Raw genomic sequence first — 6,000 nt, forward strand, 5'->3', positions numbered from 1 at the left:
ACACGTGTTTAGTGCCACTGTGAAAGCCAGGAGAAAATAATTAGACGGTCTTGAGCCATGATACATGCGTATATTTAACCAGCTGCGACTGTTTTGGCTTTCCAATCTCTTAAGTGTATAGATTTTGGCCGTGCAAATGACTTAATATGAATAAATCACACGCACAAGTTAGTAATTGCTGCATGATTTAAAAAAAACATCCATGTCACCTCCCGGGCTCCTTACAAATCAGCTCGCAGACCACACTTTGACCCCATTAAGCAGAGCAGGATGTAGCCGTCAGTCACAGGAAGTATAAATACTCTACTGTATATTTAACCTTGTTACTTAGTTTCTCTTGATTTTGTGTTTGAAGGTTGGAGGTTAATTTCCTGTCCTTCCCACACTAGACCTCCCTGATCTCCCTGAAGCAGAATTATCAAGCTGTCCATTCAACTCATTAATAACGTCAGTGTATATTAAATATGGCCACCTTAATGTGTGTGACACTTGGAGGACGCTGGCATGCGTGACATATGACATGTATGTGGTAAAACAACAGGCGTTGTTTGCGTTACGCACATCAGGGGTTACACACATGGTCAAATGGCTCCACATCCAGTATGGTAATTACACAGGCGCTTAAAAATATGGAAGCAGATCCAGATCTGCAGATAGGGTCAGAAAATGTGTTGCCTGTGAGGCGCCTGGAGGCTGCACGCTCTGCCCTTGTTGTCGCTCACAGTCCTTTGATGGGCTTCGAGAGTCAGATGGGAGAGGAAGTGCACGGCAGAGCGTGGTTAATTCCCATCGGAGCCTCACGGAACGACAACAACCAGGGGGCAGTGAGAACTCACGCTGCCAAGTTTGACGCAGCAACAGTGGAGAGCATGCATGTTTAATGGCCTGCTTTACAGAGGGGAAGACACACGTTAGCCAGCATGTAGCTCAATTAAATAGGAGGGGAGGAGATGGAGGATGACATATATACTTGATGCCGTCTATGGAAAGTTACCGGAGCGGCACATACTGCATGTTGCGTGCGTGTCCTTGCCTCCGACGATGCAGCCTGAGTGGTGCTCAAGGTCCATGTTCACTCAGCCTCCTGTCCCTCAGCCTCATGTTGTACTGTGAGATAATACACTGTAAACTGAAGATGCCTCATCCAGTATGGCTCATTAACAGTGCTGGTAGCCCCTAGTGTTTATACTACTCATTAACACTGTTAATTATGTGAGGAGGGAAACTAAATTTTCTTAAAGTCACTTTAAAAAAAAAACACCCTCTACATAACAACTGCTCTGCTGAAGTAATGTGTGCAGACTATCATCATCGTCATCACTTCATAAACTCTCCAGTGGTTAACCTCCTGATTACAGTTGTGAACGAGTGATTTCAACACTCTGCAAGAAACTATATGACACAATATTATGTAATCTTATTTTATGGATTGGATTATCTCGTGCTAACAAGCTGGTTGACTTAATTCAATTAGATGTGACTTGCCTTTCATATTTGGGATTACACGTAGCCAGATAAAGAGGCAGAGTCCCGCCCCTTCCTGTGAGCCTTGCTACCCTTTGACTTGAGCCATGAACTACACATGTGATATTTGTCAATTTAAAACAAGGGCCGTCATCACAGCACAGAAAAAGTATATAAAAATGTGAAAATCACAACAAATCTGGCAGTACCCACCTTTAGAGAAACTTCAAATTATATCGAAGGTTGAACTTTCACATTTTGACAATATTTCACCGGGATTTTCAATACTGCGTTTCAACAGGGAAAAAAATGACAATAAGCTCTTATTTTCATGTTGTAGAGCATAAAAGATCATCTTTGTAGTGGATCCCCCAACAATAACTTTTTACTGTGAGGGTCAGGAGTCGACCTGTCAGCCTCTCTACCCGTTCCATCAGTGCTTATTAATTATCAGGTATTTGCGCATCAGCGTCGCAGCAGTAAGCGCAATTACATTAATGTTTAAAACCGCTAACCCCATTACGATGTCCTGGAGGCTTCTCGTTGGCTTCTTTTTGGCAGCTCGGATCTTATATAGTTCCTTAATAATGACTGACTTAACTTTGGAGGAATATCTTCATATTAATCACTAATCCTAATTAACATGTAATTTCTTACATGTTGACGTAACCAAATTTTAGCTGGTTTAAAAGAGGACGAAAACAATATCACCCAGTTTTCAATTAAACGTTGAAATCCATGTTGGAGCTCGCTCGGTATCGTCAGCTGCAGTTGTACAACAAGGAGAGTTAGTTTTGTGAGCATGACAATATGCAGGACTGGCTAAACGAGGTTTCAGTTGACTTTCTCGAGTTGAAAAAGTATCTTTATAAATTGACGAATATCGTGTGTGTTATTTGTGGTACTGTTTCTCTCTCCATTAACCGCTGTGTGCAACCGAATCTAGTAGATGTTGAGATATTTTACTGGATAAGTATAAGCTTTCACCAGCTGGTGGTGCTAAAGAGAAAGTAATGGGATCACAGCATCATTGAGCTTCATCCTCTGGGGACCATTGCTATCTGCACCAAATTTCATGGTAATCCATCCTAAAACCCGTCACTCAAAATCAAAGACATCAACACCATGGTGCTGCTGTAGGAAAAGTCATGGATCACAAGAGCCAGTAAGAATTTCATAGATTCATGTTATGGCAACGGCAGCGCATGAAGATGCAGCGGACCATCATGGCGTCTTTCGCCCATCCATCCTGACCGGCTGGACCGCCCCAGGGAGGAAGAGAGTCGTAATAAGAGCCATGCTAATCCAGCTCGGTTTAAGGCTGCTCCTGGCTAATGTCTGGTCCCAGGAATAGGAAATGGACAAAATGGGAGTCAGGCTGGCAAAACAATGTGAAATCAGAGACCTGTCTCCACCACAACATCTCGAATCAGGCTGTTGTGCTCGACAGGCGGGACTACAGCTGGACGAGGAGAGGTGGACTCAGAGTTGACATCAGTGATGAAAGATGAACCACGTGTTTATGTAATCTGTGTAGCATGACGGTGTTTACAAACTTTCATTTCGGTATACAACCCTGCGTTGTATAATGACGAATAAATGACCTTGCACCTTGGATTCACCCTCTGGACACTTTGAACAAGACTGCATGTCAACCCATCCTGTAATTGCTGAAATATTACAGTCTGGATCAAGGTGGTGGACTCACTGAATGACAGCGCTACAGCTAGAGTACACTGGATAGGACATTTTTTCAGCTCTGTGACCTTGGCTGTATTATCAATCCCTCCCACTGTGACTTTATCCACAGTCTCTGCAGGACAGAATCAGCACTGACCTTAATACAACATGTTCTGAATTAGTTATCTGAATCTAATACTTCGGCAGCCTTGGGATGGATTTTATGTCGGTCATCACCGGTAAAAAGATATCTTAGCTGTAATCTGATGAACATGTTTATGATGAATGACTCAGATGGAAGATTAGTTGTTGTAAATTAATAACTAGGTGTTTAATTTCATATCCACATATTTTAATATGCTGTAGTGAACATGTTTTTTTTGTAATTGCCTGCATAGGAGCTCTGGGTTGTGCAGCTCCTGGGAGACGGGAGACGGCCACAAAAGAAATGTGATTCCAACCAGAATAAATGAAATTAAATCCCTGGTTGATTAATTATAGGCTAAAGGCAAGCAAGTCGAGTCAGTTCTTTTAAATGCTAGATTAAAAATATATATATATATGGATGAGAATCGGAGAATGTGTGGAGGCGAAAAACAATCAAACAAAAGGAAAATATTAACTGGAAGGTATGACAGCGTAATCGTTACTTCTCCTGCTCAGATCTTCTCAGCACAGTGACAGTTATCCTCGTGCACAGTGGAGATAAGAAACTTAATTTGCACCTCTCCTGTAGCCTGCTAATCTGCCGGAGACAATATGCCTCCTCAAGCATCAAAAAGACTTATCAGCAGCAAACCTGAGATATTACAATCCAAGTGACTGGCCAATTAATATGACATCCAAACAGGGGTCACATGACGTCACAACTGTTTCCTTCGCTTGAGCTTTTTCCAGACAAATGCTTTCCACACAGTGCGGCACTGTTAACCCTGTCTCTTTGAAATTGCATTTACACACTGCTCATTTCTGGTGGCTCAAGAGGTAAAGCAGTCCTATCCCCGACCCCTGCAGTCTACATGTGGACAGGGATCCTTGGGCAAGATGGCGAACTTCATTTTTATTGCTCTTGATGAGCAGGTGGCGCTTCACATGGTAGCCTCTGCCACCAGTGTATGAACGTGTGTATGAATAGGTGGATGCTCTCGTGTTGTGAAGTGCTTTCAACGGTCGCTAAGATAAAAAAAACCCAATATAAATAGTCCATTTAAAAGCAAGTATTTTTTGAAAGAAACATAATCCAAGTAGACTAAATTAGATTCAGTTTAAAAGTCATTGCACAGACAATGAAATGCAGTTTCTTTTTTGGACTTTGCTCAGAAGTGGTCAAAGTGTTGAGGGTCCATGAAAGCTGCTCCCAGAAATGTATATCTGGGGACAGCTCAGGGTTGAAGGTCAGGTTGTTGACCTTGTCCCTGTGGACCAAGCCAAAATTGATGTTGGTTACACCATTGTGTCGTCCGCAAACGTTTGAATGGTTGTTACACAATGTTGTAGACAATGTTAGACAATGATGAACATGTTAAATGCATGCACTTGTTCCCTGAACCTAACTACAAGCGCAAATCCCAGTCTCTGGTGTCAAAGTCCTGTCCACTGAAGTCAGGACTGCAGGGTCAAGGTCCAACTTCCACTACAGACTGCAATCACACCCTTACATATGCAGAAAACAGACGTAAATAACAACCTGGTATCAGGTTTGAACAAAAGTTCTTGTTGGTGTGAAATTAAAAGCACTTATTTTCTTTCAATGTAAGCACCTGCAGAATAAACATTTTTTTTTATTTTTAGTGCTACAGCTAGAAATCTGAAATTGTAGCAGATGAAACATGTTTTCTTACAACAGGTGTAGTGCTGCCAAGTGAAGAAATAAAATGTTCAGTTTGCATAATCCAGCTAGCGAGCACTACCTCTCCACACAGGGGGAGAGCTGACGGTCATCTACTGCAGGTAATACACTGACTGGGAAAAATGTACCTCATACACATTCACAGCTTCTCCAGAGAAAAATTGGGAGAACCTTCCAGTATTTTCTAAAAATGTGTATCTTATGAATGTCTGCTGCTTAGCTCTAGTTAATACCAGAGTCCCATCATGCGTTTGAAATGTGAAAGCATAAAGGAGTGACATTTTCTAATGTCAGGGATCGTTGTGAAAAAGCTCTTAATATTCAGCGGGTATCCCCTGGCACACATCTGCCCTCTGCCTCCTCAGTGTCCCATGCACTATTAACCACTAGCCTTTATGGAAATACTGATGCCTTTCAATATTGATATGACAGCAACTACACACACAGACTGACGTGCAAGACTTCAAACAAAAGATCCAGTTAAAAGCTCTCGAATGACCTGTGTCACCGAGGGAAATTAATGCTACATGGAGTTTTACTCCAGGATCTGATTACAAAGAGGGGCAGTGTTTCAGTTAACACACCTGTCACTCAGGTTTAGTGAGACAATGCAGGTTTTCCCCAGACTGACACCAAATGTTTTAAAAGGAGATCACAAGGGATGTGTCCTAATCCAGATGTGTTTATGTCATACAGAAGTACTACTCCGCCAGTGGAAACGGTGGTATCATGCCTTCAGTCGTATATATATATATATATATAGATATATATATATAAAACCCCCGATGGAGATTACTTTCAGGGGATACCTTCTCAGATTTTTGTCAGAATGCTACTCTTCAACAAACTGAGTAAGAAACGAAAAGACCAGTAATGATCAATAAATATGTACTTAAATACAAAATGGCATTTTTGCTGCTGAGAGGCTCTCAATCTCAATAAAAAGACAGGAGAGCTCAGAGATTCCTTTTAACTTTTGGGATTAAAAAGTGGATTTATCTTCAATT

Source organism: Pagrus pagrus (assembly GCF_965226575.1).
Source record: "Pagrus pagrus genome assembly, chromosome: 8".
NCBI lineage: Eukaryota > Metazoa > Chordata > Actinopteri > Spariformes > Sparidae > Pagrus > Pagrus pagrus.